The sequence below is a fragment of the Gossypium hirsutum genome, chromosome A09 (genome assembly GCF_007990345.1).
Source record: "Gossypium hirsutum isolate 1008001.06 chromosome A09, Gossypium_hirsutum_v2.1, whole genome shotgun sequence".
NCBI classification, from domain to species: Eukaryota; Viridiplantae; Streptophyta; class Magnoliopsida; order Malvales; family Malvaceae; genus Gossypium; species Gossypium hirsutum.
The window spans coordinates 34660764-34676867 of NC_053432.1; positions in this window are offsets into that span (position 1 = coordinate 34660764).

Consider the following 16104-nt stretch of genomic DNA (forward strand, 5'->3'; position numbering starts at 1 on the left):
AACCACCTATGCATGTAATGGTATGCCTTCTTAAATGATGAATTTGCCTACTTTAAATGCTTGGAATGGTTGGTATTGGTTGTGTGTTCAAGTACAGGTCTTGGATGATATTTTGGGTGAGAAATGGAGCTAGAAATGGCTTCATTTGTCAACACGGGCAAACACACGGTCCAGACAGTGTATGACACATGGCCTGGTAACACAGGCATGTAGTTAGGCCGTGTGTCCCCTGCACCTAAATTTTGACAAACAGATTGGTTAGAATTGGGCACACAGGCAGAGACACGGGCGTGTGTCTCAGACATGTGTGTCACATGGCCTAGAACACGGGCATGTGACTTGTCCGTGTAAAACCTGCACCTAATTTCGAATTGAATTAATTAACGACACGGCCTAGGACACGGACGTGTGGCATAGCCGTGTGTGCAAGTTAGAGAGTTACACGTGGTCAAACTCGACTTCCAACACAGGCATGTCCCAGGGTCACATGGGCGTGTCCTTTGGACCACACAGGCGTGTGAGCCCTACACCTTGGAAAATTTTTGAAATTTCGCGAAACAATCTTAGATGTCTCAATAAAGTCTGATTTGATTATAAAGCTCGTATTGGGCCTCGAGGACCCAATCAAGGGACATTATGGATGATCTCGGTAAATGAATAGTAATTTACATAGTTTAATGGAAAAATATTTTAAATGTTCTGGTAATGCTCTGAAACCCTATTCAGATGACGGGTACGGGTTAGGGTGTTACACGTAATCTTTTATGTGCTTATAAGATTGAATTAATTGTTTGAATTGGCATAGAGATATGTACAAGAGATTATTTTAATTTCATAAGCATGTATGTGCATTAACACAATCGCTTATTCAAAATTTGTTTAATCGGTTGAATTGACATAGAGATATAGTCAAGAGATAAATGAATTTTTGGTAAGTAAGTATGTTCATAAGTTAGCAAATTACCGAGTTGCCATGAATTTATTCGTAACAACATAAACATGAGTTTAATAATTCTAAGTTAAGAAATGTAATTAGTCTAACAAAATTATGTGATCTTGATTAAAATCATCTTTTGAAATCATGCATTGGAACTTTTCTTTTATTTTTATTTATTTTACTTAGTTAAAATCCTAGTTTTTAATCACCCCCTCAAATCAAAATATTTTTCTTCACCAAAATGTTTTTAAAATTGCATTCACAAATAATCCTCTTTTATAGTCCCTGTGGGTATGATAACTCGACATTTACTTGTCACTTTATTACTTGTTGCGATTGTGTACACTTGCACATTTCCATCATTCCATGTTTTTGGCATCGTTGCCGAGGATTTTTTTAAAGTCATTATTTGTGAATTTGTTAGTTTTTCATTTTGGTTTATTTTTCTGTTCAATTTAACTTAATTAATTTTTCTATGAGTTTTTCAAGTGTTTATGAGTATTGACCGAATTATCGATTTACTCCCTGTAGACCCTAAAATTGAACGAACTTTTCGACAACGAAGATGTAACGGCCTGTTTTTTGTCAAATCAAAACAGTGGTTTCAGGACCACAAATCTGAGGTCAAAATAATTATTTTATTATTATTTTAATGTCTACAGCATGGTAATATGCTTGTGTGAAATTTTTGTTAAGAAATTTTATTGTTTAAGTGTTTAATTCGATAAAAAGGACTAAATCGCGTTAAGTGCAAAAGTGTTGTTCTATTAGTTAAAAATAATAAATGGCTATTAAATTAAATAGTAGAGGTCCTTATGTTGTAATTAGACCATTTGAAATACAAGTGGACAGTTATGGGCATGCATTTAGTAATTTTTATGTTATACAACTAAGGTTAATTAAGTAAATATGTTAATAAGCATAAAATAAATAAAACCAAAATAAAGGTTATCATCTTCTAATGTTCTTTCAACCAAAATTAAGAAAAGAAAATGTCCATGGAAGCTATAAGGGTTCGGCAACTTCAAGCTTAAATTGGTGAGTGATTTGTATCTCATTTTGAAGGATTTTTACGTTTTTGAGATCGTTGCAACTAGGTCTAGCTAGCCCAGGGATTAATTTGCAAAACTGTTAAAGGTTTAAGATGTTGCCATTGATGAATATGTATGAGCTTTAATGATTGATGATATATTTTGAATGTTTGATGATAGTTATAGAAGTTTTGTTAAGTGATTTTTAGTGAAAATGCAAATTAGAAATTAAATTGTGAAATGTGGAAACTTTGTGGTTAAAATGAGAAATAAATGAAAAATATGGGTTGTGTAACACCCCTTATCTACATTCAGCACCGGAACAGGATACGAGGCATTACCAGACTTACAAAGCAAGCAAATAGAAAAATCAAGTCATAAATTTACATCCAAATTAAAACCATTTGTATTCAATCATAAAGTCCCTAATACGAGCCTATGAGGCCCAAAACATGCTTTGGAAATGGTTCGGGACAAAACCGATAACTCAGGAAATTTTTACAAAATTTAAAAAAAAATTCCATGGACAGGGGTCACACACCCGTGTGGTTTGGGACACGCCTGTGTGGGCAGGCCGTGTGGTCACACACACCCTTGTCCCTAACCCGTGTAACTCTCTGTTTTGCAAAGCATGAACAAATTGAGGTCACACGCCCGTGTGCTAGGCCGTGTGCTTAATTTAATTTTCATAAAATAGGTGCAGACTTCACACGATCGGGAGACATGCTCGTGCTTGAGGCCGTGTCCCTCACACAGCTGAGACACATGCCCATGTCTCTGCCCGTGTGCTCAATTCTGAGCATTCTGTTTCTCAAAATTAAGGTGCAGGGGACAGCCGAAACACATGCCCATTGGGCAAATCGTATGTCATACACGTTCATGTGTCTACTCGTGTGGATGAAATAAAAGATATTTACCATGTCATTTGTCACCCTCATTTGCACATACACACCCACAACCTTATTGGCATAAATCATGGTATACTTAGGCAACCAAAACATCCAAAATCAAGGTTAGAACATATCATTTCATTATCACACACATAACATACTTACAACAACATATTTCACCAAACCAAATCATACCAAATTCACATACATAAGTACCAACACAAATACTTTTATCATGCATAATTCTTCTTAGATTTCCTAGCATACTAATGAGCCAATCTCAACCATTCAACAACAAAACCATTAAGTCATATTCAACCATTCATCAATCATTTATAGACTACATCATAAAGGAGATATTTGCACATGTATGAATATACTTAAGGTTACAACCAATTCAACCAAAATAAGCCAAGTAACATAGCCAAATACCACATCAAGCCCTTGACAATTACAAGCCAATGCATTTGGTCAAAATCATTATGAAACATATAAGAAAATGACCATGTCCCTATACATGCCATATACTCAAAATGTTTGAGATCATCGATACCCAAAATGACAGTTTGATAGTGTGATGCGATCTCTAATGATCTCCAACCCGAGCTAGCTTGGTGACACTATAAAACATGGAAAGTAAAACGGAGTAAGCTATATAGCTTAGTATGCTCGTATGAAAGAAATAAGAAAGCCTTATCATACATTAACATGCAAGTTATATAACATAGGATAATGTAATTTACCATAATCTCATGATCATAATTCACTTTCATCACCAACTTACCTTGAAATCGTCATTTCACGAATTAATAATCATAGGCTTTAAGTACATACCTGTACCATCTCGTAACAATTTCTTACTCATTCTCATCTTTTTCATACCCAATGAACTACTCAGAATAATAATATCAGATACTCGGGAAAACCTTGGACACAAGGTGCCACATATGTAGCCATTGCTACCTCTATCTCATAACACATATATGCTCGCTCTTGAGCCATTAACGAGCCCACTCACACAAGCTGTCAGTCAAGACGTAGCTACTCAATGCTGCTCGCACAAGCTGTCAAGTAACCACAACATATGCCGGAATACTCAATCTGTGACAGCCCAAAATTGACCCTAGTCGGGGAGTGGTTTCGGGACCACAAAACCGAGTCATACTAATAATTAGCCATCATATTTGATGTTTATTATATGTATATATGCATGTGTGAAAATTTCATGTTCGAATTTTGTTAATTGTAAGTCAATTTTATTAAATAGGACTTATGTGAGAAAATTTAGAAATGTGCTAGGCAAATGTGAAGTGGCCTATTAATGCATGTTATGAAAATGATGGGTTTGCATGTCAAATTACCCAAAATTTGAGCTAGTGGCCGGCCATGCTATGAGTGGAAACATGTTGGGAACATGTTGGCTTAGTGAGGTATGTTAGAAAAAAATAAAATAGGGAGTATGGGTAATAAAGAAATGAAAACAAAAAAATGTGTGGTTGTTCCCCCCCCCATGGCCGTGAGCTAAAGAAAAGAAAAAGAAAGGATAATAGAAAAACAAAAGAAAGACAAAATGTTGGTTTCATCTTCTCCCTTAGTAGCCGAACTTTAAAGAAGAAAAGGGATATAGCATTCGGCCATCTTAAGCTTAAAACAAGGTTAGTAATTCATGTTAGATTTTGAAATTTTAGCTTATTTTAAGTTAGTTACTAAGTTCCTTACTTTGCCCATGTTAAAAATTTGGATTTGGGTGGTGAATGGAGCATTCGGCCATGGTGGTTAATGAAGAGATTTGATTATTTTCTTTATGTTTTAATGAATAAATGTTGATGAGAGATGTTTGATCTAGTTAAAAATTTAATTTGATAGTATTTATATGTGTAATAGCCGAACTTGGACTTGCTTAGTTACTTGAATAAATGTTTTGTATTTAAATGCTAGAATGTGAGTGTTGCCGTTTAGATGATTTGACAAGAATAGGGTAGATGTTTGAATGTCTAAAGGTTCGGTATTGTACATGAATTCTAATGGTATGATTTTGTGAATGCCGAATGAGCTATAGGAGGTGTGGATGACTTTTATGCATGTGAGTGTGTGTATGCCATTTAGTTGGTGACATTCGGCATTTCTTAATTAACATTAGAGATGAGTGAATGAAATCGGCATGTGTATTTGTGAAAATGCCAAATGTGAACTTGGATAATATTGAGTAATGTATGTGCTTTAAAATGATGGAATGGAGTGGATGCTTTAAATGTGTTATGAACAATTATAAGTTAAATTAAAGTTTGCTAAATTACCATTGTCATTGCCGAATATACAAACATACATATGCATGTGTAATTGAAGTATGAATGTTTAGCAAGATGGTTAAACTAATTGATTTATTGATTAAGCACAAGGAGAATCAAGCAAAGGCAAAGAAAAGATCATCGAGTAGCCGAGTTGGAACCATCTTACCCAACATAAAGTAAGTCATTAAGCATATATTTGGTATTGATTTAAATACTCATAACGTCTATGTAATTATGTCGAATAAAATGATAAATATATATATACACGTATGCATGGGGTGATGAAAGTATTGAATGAAAAAGAAAAGAGGTGAGGTGTATTGAAATGTAGATTTCAGCACTAAGTGTGCGGGTATAAACAATTATGATCATGAGATTGGCACTAAGTGTGCGGGTTTAAATTGCATAGCACTAAGTGTGCAGGTTTGATTATGTAAGCACTAAGTGTGCGAGTTTGATTATGTAAGCACTAAGTGTGCGAGTTTGATTATGTAAGCACTAAGTGTGCGAGTTTTATTATATAACACTAAGTGTGCGGACTTACTATATGTTTTTTTTTGAAGCACTATTGACACTAAGTGTGCGACCTTATTGAGTTGGTCACGGACAGCGGACGAGTAAGTGTCTTGAGTTCGTGGCTAATAGACGTTATGCTTATATTTGGAATTCTTGCTTGATAAGTTTTGAACCTATGTGATAATTATGCTTGTAGTGACGTACATGAGACTCATCGTGGATTAGAGGGAATGTTATTTAGTTGCATGAATGTAACGAGAATGAAAGCATCCATGGAAAAATGCCCCAAATATCCTATCAATTAGTATATGGAATGTGAATGCATGACTTGGTATGAGATGGAACCGATAGGCCTAAGGAACTATGGTATGGTTCGGTGTGGATGGAGTAACTAGCCTCGTTCCATTTTGTTTCCTCTTGTGATAATGTTATTAATGTATGGTAGTGCATTGCTTATGACTTACTGAGTTATATACTCACTCAGTGTTTGCTTGTCGCCTACTTTAGGTTTCTTGGACTCGTCATTTTGCGTGCTTGGGACCGTCATCGAAGCCATCACACCGGCTAGCAACTTTTGGTATCTTCTTTTTAGTCGGTCTAGGAGAACATTTTGGCATGTATAGGCTATTATGTTTTGTTGAAATTTGGTATGTAAAATTTTAGCCATGCGAAAATGGCATAAATGTTCGGTTGGATTTGGTTCTATGATGTTTGGACACAAGTCTTGGTAATTCGGTTTTGGTTGAGTATCGGTTGAGGCCTACTCGGTTATTATGCCATATGTCATGGTTGATTATTTTGGTGTTAAAATTCATGATATGGCAATAGTGTAGTAGGGAGATGTTTGATAATGATTAGCCTTTGGCATGGCTAGACATGATTATAAATTGGGGATATGTATGATGAATTACTAGTTAGATCAAGGAGAAATCACGAAATAGGCATAGTTGTTTTAGTAACAGATGCTGGCAGCAGCAGTGACGTGAGATTGAAAAATCACTAAAACAGTAGGAATGGAATTAATTAATGAATAAATTATGTAATCGAAGCTTGATGAGTATACTTTCATATAGAAGAAACGAAATGACCATGTGAGCTGTATGTTAGGAGATAAGTAAACTCTTGTGAAGCAGGTCCAGAGCGATTTCTGGATTTCCTGTTCCGACTTTGGAAATTTCTTATAAATTAACCAGAGATAATTAGGAGTCATTCCATATATGTATAGATTCCTCTCTGAGTCTAGTTTCTAGGGAAACAAACGGTATCAGTATTGAAGCTCTGTTCAGGGAGATATCAAAGTCGTAATGTGCAAAGGTCAGTGTAGTCGACCCCTGTAACATGGGAGACTTTGACTAATAAACTGTACTAATTGGCCTGACCAAAAATTTTACAAAAAAATATGTAGATGGGCATATGAGTCTAGTTTCAGGGAAAATTTACGGAACTAGATTTCGAGTTTCAGAACTCAAGATATGAATTTTAAAGCAACTAGTACGCAGATTGGTAGCTTGTCTGGAAAATTTTTTTTAAGTGGTTTGAAGTCTGTTAACACCTCGTGTTCGACTCCGATGACGGTCTCGGGTTCGGGATGTTACATTTGATTGGTATCAGAGCTATGGTTTAGTCGGTTCTAGGACTACCATAGCACGTATGAGTCTAGCTATACATGCCAAATATGTTAATGTTTAAATGTGTGATGACTTCTGACGGTTAAAAAAATTTTTTGTTTTGATTAGTAAATGGATCCCGGTGTAGAGAGAACCTTGGCGGATGACGTTGAAAGCGTAGCGGTTGCTCCTGCACAAGGGACGCCGCCTGTTGAACCTCAGTCATCTGCGAATAATCAAGGTGAGGGGGCTAAACAAGCCTTCTTTACCATGATGAATGAGTGGGTCGCGCAATATGCCCGAACCAATCCGGCTGTCCAACAATTCCCGAATTTGAATAATCCACCCCAAGAGCCCGTAATGCCATCAGTTACTGATCCTGTGAGGCCGAGTAAACCACCTGTAGACTTGATTAGGAAGCGCGGGGCTGAGGAGTTCAAGGCCATAGTTACTGATGATGCCGAAAGGGCCAAGTTCTGGCTTGATAACACCATTCGGGTGTTCGATGAACTGTCATGCACACCCGATGAATTTCTAAAGTGTGCTATATCTTTGTTGCGAGACTCAGCCTACTATTGGTGGAGGACCTTGATTTCCATAGTCCCAAACGAACGAGTTACTTGGGATTTCTTCCAAGCGGAATTTCGAAAGAAATATATTAGCCAACGGTTCATCGATCAAAAGCGTAAGGAATTCTTGGAACTCAAGCAAGGCCGTATGACAGTATCTGAATACGAACATGAATTCGTAAGACTCAGTAGGTATGCCCGGGAGTGTGTAGCTGATGAGGTTGCTATGTGCAAAAGATTCGAAGAAGGATTGAATGAAGATTTAAAGCTACTAGTGGGTATTTTGGAGATAAAAGAATTCGTGACACTAGTCGAACGAGCCTGCAAGATGGAAGAACTTGGAAAGGGGAAGAAGAAGGCTGAATTTGAAGCTAGAGACTATCGTAAAAGATCGACGGGTAAAGCTCCGTTCTCAGCTGTAAAGAAGTTCAGGGAGGACACTAATAAGTCGAGGATGACTGCGGGAATTTCCATCAGAGCACGACCATCGACGGACTCCCGAGCTACTTCGGTAGCTAGTGTGGGCAATAATCGTCTAGAGAAACCTGAATGTCCCCAATGTGGAAGACGACACATAGGTGAATGTTGGGGTAAGTCTATTAACAGGGCCTGTTACGGATGCGGTTCAAAGGACCACTTCATTAGAGATTGCACGGAGCTGGATGAGAAGAATAAAATTCAAGGTGCAAGACCTAGTGGAGTGACAACTAGAGGTAGACCACCGAGAATTTTAGGAGGTAGGGGTGGTAGTCAGAGAGGGGCCTCTGATACGGCTGTTCGAGCCGAGAACCGTACTCCTGCTAGAGCATATGCCATTCGCGCACGAGAGGAGGCATCCTCCCCTGACGTCATCACTGGTACCATCACTCTCTTTGATACTAATGTGATTGCATTGATTGACCCTGGCTCTACTCATTCATATGTATGTGAAACCTTAGCATCCAGTAAGACTCTACCTGTTGAGTCTACTGAGTTCGTAATTCGGGTGTCAAATCCCTTGGGTCGTTACGTGCTTGTCGACAAAGTGTGTAAGAAATGTCCCCTAGTAATTCGAGGTTTCTGTTTTCCGGCGGACTTGATGCTTTTGCCGTTTGACGAATTTGATGTTATTCTTGGTTTGGATTGGTGGACCGCACATGATGCGGTTGTGAATTGCAAAAGCAAGACTATTGATTTGAGGTGCGCAAATAACGAGATAATCCGAGTTGAGTCTACGGACTTAAGGGGGTTGCCAGCTGTAATATCAGCAATGTTGGCCCAGAAATATGTAAGAAAAGGGTGCGAAGCATACCTTGCGTATGTACTTGATGACAAAGAGTTAGAAAAGAAACCTGAATCTGTGCCGGTGGTTTGTGAATACCCGGATGTTTTTCCTGAAGAGTTACCGGGTTTGCCACCTGTTCGGGAGATAGAGTTTGGTATTGAGCTTGTACCTGGAACTACGCCAATTTCGATAGCTCCGTATCGTATGGCACTAACCGAGTTAAAGAATTGAAAGCTCAATTGCAAGAGTTGACGGATAGAGGTTTCGCTCGACCAAGTTTCTCACCTTGGGGTGCACCAGTATTGTTCGTGAAAAGAAGGACGGAACCATGAGGTTGTGCATTGACTATCGTCAACTGAATAAAGTGACGATAAAGAATAAATATCCGTTACCGCGTATTGATGATTTGTTTGATCAATTAAAGGGAGCATCAGTGTTTTCAAAGATAGATTTGAGATCGGGTTATTATCAGTTGCGGATTCGAGATTCGGACGTACCCAAAACTGCTTTCAGAACGAGGTACGGTCACTACGAGTTCTTAGTGATGCCGTTCGGGCTCACTAATGCCCCTGCGGTATTTATGGATTTGATGAATCGGATCTTCAGACCATATTTGGATCGGTTCATAGTTGTATTCATTGATGACATCTTGGTCTATTCAAGAGATGAGACCGAACATGCTGAACACCTGAGATTAGTGATGCAAATTTTGCGGGATAAGCAGTTATATGCGAAGTTCAGTAAGTGTGAGTTCTGGTTGAGAGAGGTTAGCTTCTTGGGTCATGTGGTATCCGCAACGGGTATTCGAGTTGACCCGAGCAAAATTTCAGCCATACTTAACTGGAAGCCTCCAAGAAATGTTACCGAAGTTCGGAGCTTCCTGGGGCTCGCAGGTTATTACCGACGATTTGTAAAAGGTTTCTCGATGATAGCCACACCAATGACGAAGCTACTTCAAAAGGATGCTAAGTTCGAATGGACGGAGAAATGTCAGAAAAGCTTCGATCAACTGAAAACTCATTTGACTGAAGCTCCAATTTTAGTGCAACCCGAATCAGGCAAAGAGTTTGTCATTTATAGTGACGCATCCCTACTCGGGTTGGGTTGCGTATTGATGCAAGAAGGTCGAGTTGTGGCCTATGCGTCGAGACAATTGAAGCCACACGAGAGAAATTATCCAACCCATGATCTCGAACTAGCCGCCATCGTATTCGCTTTGAAAATATGGCGACATTACTTGTTTGGCGAAAAGTGCCATGTATTTTCCGATCACAAAAGTCTCAAATATTTGATGACTCAAAGAGACTTAAATCTACGACAAAGACGTTGGCTTGAGTTGTTGAAAGATTATGAGCTTGTCATTGATTACCACCCGGGAAAGGCTAATATGGTTGCGGACGCCTTAAGCCGAAAATCGCTGTTTACTTTACGAGCGATGAATGTGCACTTGTTTATTCTACCCGACAATGTGTTAGTAGCTGAATTAAAGGCCAAACCATTATTGATTCATCAAATTCGTGAAGCTCAGAAAGTCGACGATGAATTGGTTGCAAAACGGGCTGAATGTGTTCCGAATATGGAATCCGAATTTCAAATTGATGATGACGATTGTTTGAGATTCAGAAGTCGTTTGTGTGTTCCAAGGAATTCGGAACTCATTTCGATGATTCTGAACGAAGCCCATTGTAGCCGAATGTCAATTCACCCGGGGAGTACGAAAATGTACAATGATTTGAAACGTCGGTTTTGGTGGCATGGTATGAAATGGGACATCTCCGACTTTGTTTCGAGATGTTTAATATGTCAACAAGTGAAAGCAGAACATCAAGTGCCTTCAGGATTACTTCAGCCGATCATGATACCCGAGTGGAAATGGGATCGAGTCACAATGGACTTTGTGTCCGGACTGCCATTGTCAGCAAGTAAGAAGGATATGATTTGGGTTGTTGTTGATAGACTGACTAAGTCAGCTCACTTTATCCCCGTGCGTACGGATTTTTCATTGGATAAATTAGCCGAATTGTATGTTTCTCAGATTGTGAGATTACACGGGGTACCTATTTCTATCGTGTCGGATAGAGATCCGAGATTCACCTCACGATTTTGGAAGAAATTGCAAGAAGCCTTGGGTACCAAGCTGCATTTTAGCACCGCTTTTCATCCCCAAACCGATGGTCAATCCGAGCGGATAATTCAGATACTCGAGGATATGCTGAGATGCTGCATCCTTGAGTTTAGTGGTTCATGGGAACGGTATTTACCTTTGATTGAATTCGCTTACAACAATAGTTTTCAATCAAGTATTAAGATGGCACCTTACGAGGCTTTGTACAGTCGTAAATGCCGTACACCATTGTTTTGGACCGAGCTCGGTGAAAGTAAAATTTTCGGAGTCGATTTGATTAAAGATGCCGAACAGAAAGTAAGGGTAATCTGTGAAAGTCTAAAGGCAGCCACAGATCGTCAGAAATCGTATGCGGATTTGAAATGAAAAGACATTGAATATCAGGTGGGAGATAAAGTATTTCTTAAAGTTTCGCCTTGGAAAAAAGTACTCAGATTTGGCCGAAAGGGCAAGTTGAGTCCGAGATTCATTGGGCCATACGAAATATCCGAACGAGTCGGTCCAGTTGTGTATCGATTGATTTTACCCCCTGAACTTGAAAAGATTCACGACGTCTTTCATGTTTCGATGCTTCGACACTATAGATCTAATCCTTCGCACATAATTAGTCCGTCGAAGGTTGAAATTCAAGCCGATATGAGTTATGAAGAAGAGCCGATGCGTATCCTAGCTCGTGAAGTGAAGGAGTTGCGAAACAAAAGGGTTCCGTTAGTAAAGGTGTTATGGCTCAAACACGGGATCGAGGAAGCTACTTGGGAAACCAAGAGCTCGATGAAAGAATGATACCCAAACCTATTTACCGGTAAGATTTTCGGGGACGAAAATTTCTTGAGTGGGGGAGAGTTGTGACAGCCCAAAATTGACCCTAGTCGGGGAGTGGTTTTGGGACCACAAAACCGAGTCATACTAATAATTAGCCATCATATTTGATGTTTATTATATGTATATATGCATGTGTGAAAATTTCATGTTCGAATTTTGTTAATTGTAAGTCAATTTTATTAAATAGGACTTATGTGAGAAAATTTAGAAATGTGCTAGGCAAATGTGAAGTGGCCTATTAATGCATGTTATGAAAATGATGGGTTTGCATGTCAAATTACCCAAAATTTGAGCTAGTGGCCGGCCATGCTATGAGTGGAAACATGTTGGGAACATGTTGGCTTAGTGAGGTATGTTAGAAAAAAATAAAATAGGGAGTATGGGTAATAAAGAAATGAAAACAAAAAAATGTGTGGTTGTTTCCCCCCATGGCCGTGAGCTAAAGAAAAGAAAAAGAAAGGATAATAGAAAAACAAAAGAAAGACAAAATGTTGGTTTCATCTTCTCCCTTAGTAGCCGAACTTTAAAGAAGAAAAGGGATATAGCATTCGGCCATCTTAAGCTTAAAACAAGGTTAGTAATTCATGTTAGATTTTGAAATTTTAGCTTATTTTAAGTTAGTTACTAAGTTCCTTACTTTGCCCATGTTAAAAATTTGGATTTGGGTGGTGAATGGAGCATTCGGCCATGGTGGTTAATGAAGAGATTTGATTATTTTCTTTATGTTTTAATGAATAAATGTTGATGAGAGATGTTTGATCTAGTTAAAAATTTAATTTGATAGTATTTATATGTGTAATAGCCGAACTTGGACTTGCTTAGTTACTTGAATAAATGTTTTGTATTTAAATGCTAGAATGTGAGTGTTGCCGTTTAGATGATTTGAAAAGAATAGGGTAGATGTTTGAATGTCTAAAGGTTCGGTATTGTACATGAATTCTAATGGTATGATTTTGTGAATGCCGAATGAGCTATAGGAGGTGTGGATGACTTTTATGCATGTGAGTGTGTGTATGTCATTTAGTTGGTGACATTCGGCATTTCTTAATTAACATTAGAGATGAGTGAATGAAATCGGCATGTGTATTTGTGAAAATGCCGAATGTGAACTTGGATAATATTGAGTAATGTATGTGCTTTAAAATGATGGAATGGAGTGGATGCTTTAAATGTGTTATGAACAATTATAAGTTAAATTAAGGTTTGCTAAATTACCATTGTCATTGCCGAATATACAAACATACATATGCATGTGTAATTGAAGTATGAATGTTTAGCAAGATGGTTAAACTAATTGATTTATTGATTAAGCACAAGGAGAATCAAGCAAAGGCAAAGAAAAGATCATCGAGTAGCCGAGTTGGAACCGTCTTACCCAACATAAAGTAAGTCATTAAGCATATATTTGGTATTGATTTAAATACTCATAACGTCTATGTAATTATGTCGAATAAAATGATAAATATATATATACACGTATGCATGGGGTGATGAAAGTATTGAATGAAAAAGAAAAGAGGTGAGGTGTATTGAAATGTAGATTTCAGCACTAAGTGTGCGGGTATAAACAATTATGATCATGAGATTGGCACTAAGTGTGCGGGTTTAAATGGCATAGCACTAAGTGTGCAAGTTTGATTATGTAAGCACTAAGTGTGCGAGTTTGACTATGTAAGCACTAAGTGTGCGAGTTTTATTATATAACACTAAGTGTGCGGACTTACTATATGTTTTTTTTTTGAAGCACTATTGACACTAAGTGTGCGACCTTATTGAGTTGGTCACGGACAGCGGACGAGTAAGTGTCTTGAGTTCGTGGCTAATAGACGTTATGCTTATATTTGGAATTCTTGCTTGATAAGTTTTGAACCTATGTGATAATTATGCTTGTAGTGACGTACATGAGACTCATCGTGGATTAGAGGGAATGTTATTTAGTTGCATGAATGTAATGAGAATGAAAGCATCCATGGAAAAATGCCCCAAATATCCTATCAATTAGTATATGGAATGTGAATGCATGACTTGGTATGAGATGGAACCGATAGGCCTAAGGAACTATGGTATGGTTCGGTGTGGATGGAGTAACTAGCCTCGTTCCATTTTGTTTCCTCTTGTGATAATGTTATTAATGTATGGTAGTGCATTGCTTATGACTTACTGAGTTATATACTCACTCAGTGTTTGCTTGTCGCCTACTTTAGGTTTCTTGGACTCGTCATTTTGCGTGCTTGGGACCGTCATCGAAGCCATCACACCGGCTAGCAACTTTTGGTATCTTCTTTTTAGTCGGTCTAGGAGAACATTTTGGCATGTATAGGCTATTATGTTTTGTTGAAATTTGGTATGTAAAATTTTAGCCATGCGAAAATGGCATAAATGTTCGGTTGGATTTGGTTCTATGATGTTTGGACACAAGTCTTGGTAATTCGGTTTTGGTTGAGTATCGGTTGAGGCCTACTCGGTTATTATGCCATATGTCATGGTTGATTATTTTGGTGTTAAAATTCATGATATGGCAATAGTGTAGTAGGGATATGTTTGATAATGATTAGCCTTTGGCATGGCTAGACATGATTATAAATTGGGGATATGTATGATGAATTACTAGTTAGATCAAGGAGAAATCACGAAATAGGCATAGTTGTTTTAGTAACAGATGCTGGCAGCAGCAGTGACGTGAGATTGAAAAATCACTAAAAACAGTAGGAATGGAATTAATTAATGAATAAATTATTTAATCGAAGCTCGATGAGTCTACTTTCATATAGAAGAAACGAAATGACCATGTGAGCTGTATGTTAGGAGATAAGTAAACTCTTGTGAAGCAGGGCCAGAGCGATTTCTGGATTTCCTGTTCCGACTTTGGAAATTTCTTATAAATTAACCAGAGATAATTAGGAGTCATGCCTTATATGTATAGATTCCTCTCTGAGTCTAGTTTCTAGAGAAACAAACGGTATCAGTATTGAAGCTCTGTGCAGGGAGATATCCAAGTCGTAATGCGCAAAGGTCAGTGTAGTCGACCCCTGTAACATGGAAGACTTTGACTAATAAACTGTACTAATTGGCCCGACCAAAAATTTTACAAAAAAATATGTAGATGGGCATATGAGTCTAGTTTCAGGGAAAATTTACGGAACTGGATTTTGAGTTTCAGAACTCAAGATATGAATTTTAAAGCGACTAGTACGTAGATTGGCAGCTTGTCTGGAAAATTTTTTTAAGTGGTTTGAAGTCTGTTAACACCTCGTGTTCGACTCCGACGACGGTCTCGGGTTCGGGGTGTTACACAATCACCGGTGGGACGTACAGGACCAGCACCTGAATCACATTACTTAAAACCCTAGTGACATGTCACTTGTATCCTAATCTATTCTTAAAGTTCAATTGGGATTTCACGCTTGCCGAAACATCATCAAACATGACCATAGGGTCATTTAAACAATCCATGAAGTACTAAAGCATTTAAAACGCAATTATAATGAAGCTTATTTAACATACGAACTTACCTCAGTTACAAAAATGACCAAAGGGATCTATTCGTCAATTCTTTATTTTTTCGCCGATCTAGACCCAAACTTCATTTTTCTTGATTTATAATACAACATTTAACTTATTTAATCATCACATTATTCAATTAGCCCAAAAACACATTATGGAAAAATTTACATTTTTACCTATAACTTTTCAACATTTTACAATTTAGTCCCTAGGCTCGTAAAATGAATTTCTTTCAACTTCATCACAACCCAAGCCTATCTAAATATTACTTGTACTCATAACAACCCACAATTTTCATTTATTCACACTTTTTTACACATTTTATAAACTTTTACAAATAAGTCCCTATTTAATGTTTTTACCGAAAATCACTTTATAAATGTTGTTTAACTAACAACAAACATGCATTTTCTACCAAAAAACATCAAAATACAAACATATTCAACATGGGTAAAATTTTAGACTTTGACTTTCTTTCAAATTAGTCCTTGAAATAGCTAAATCAAGTTACAACAATCGCAAAAATATAAAAATCATTGAAAACGGGA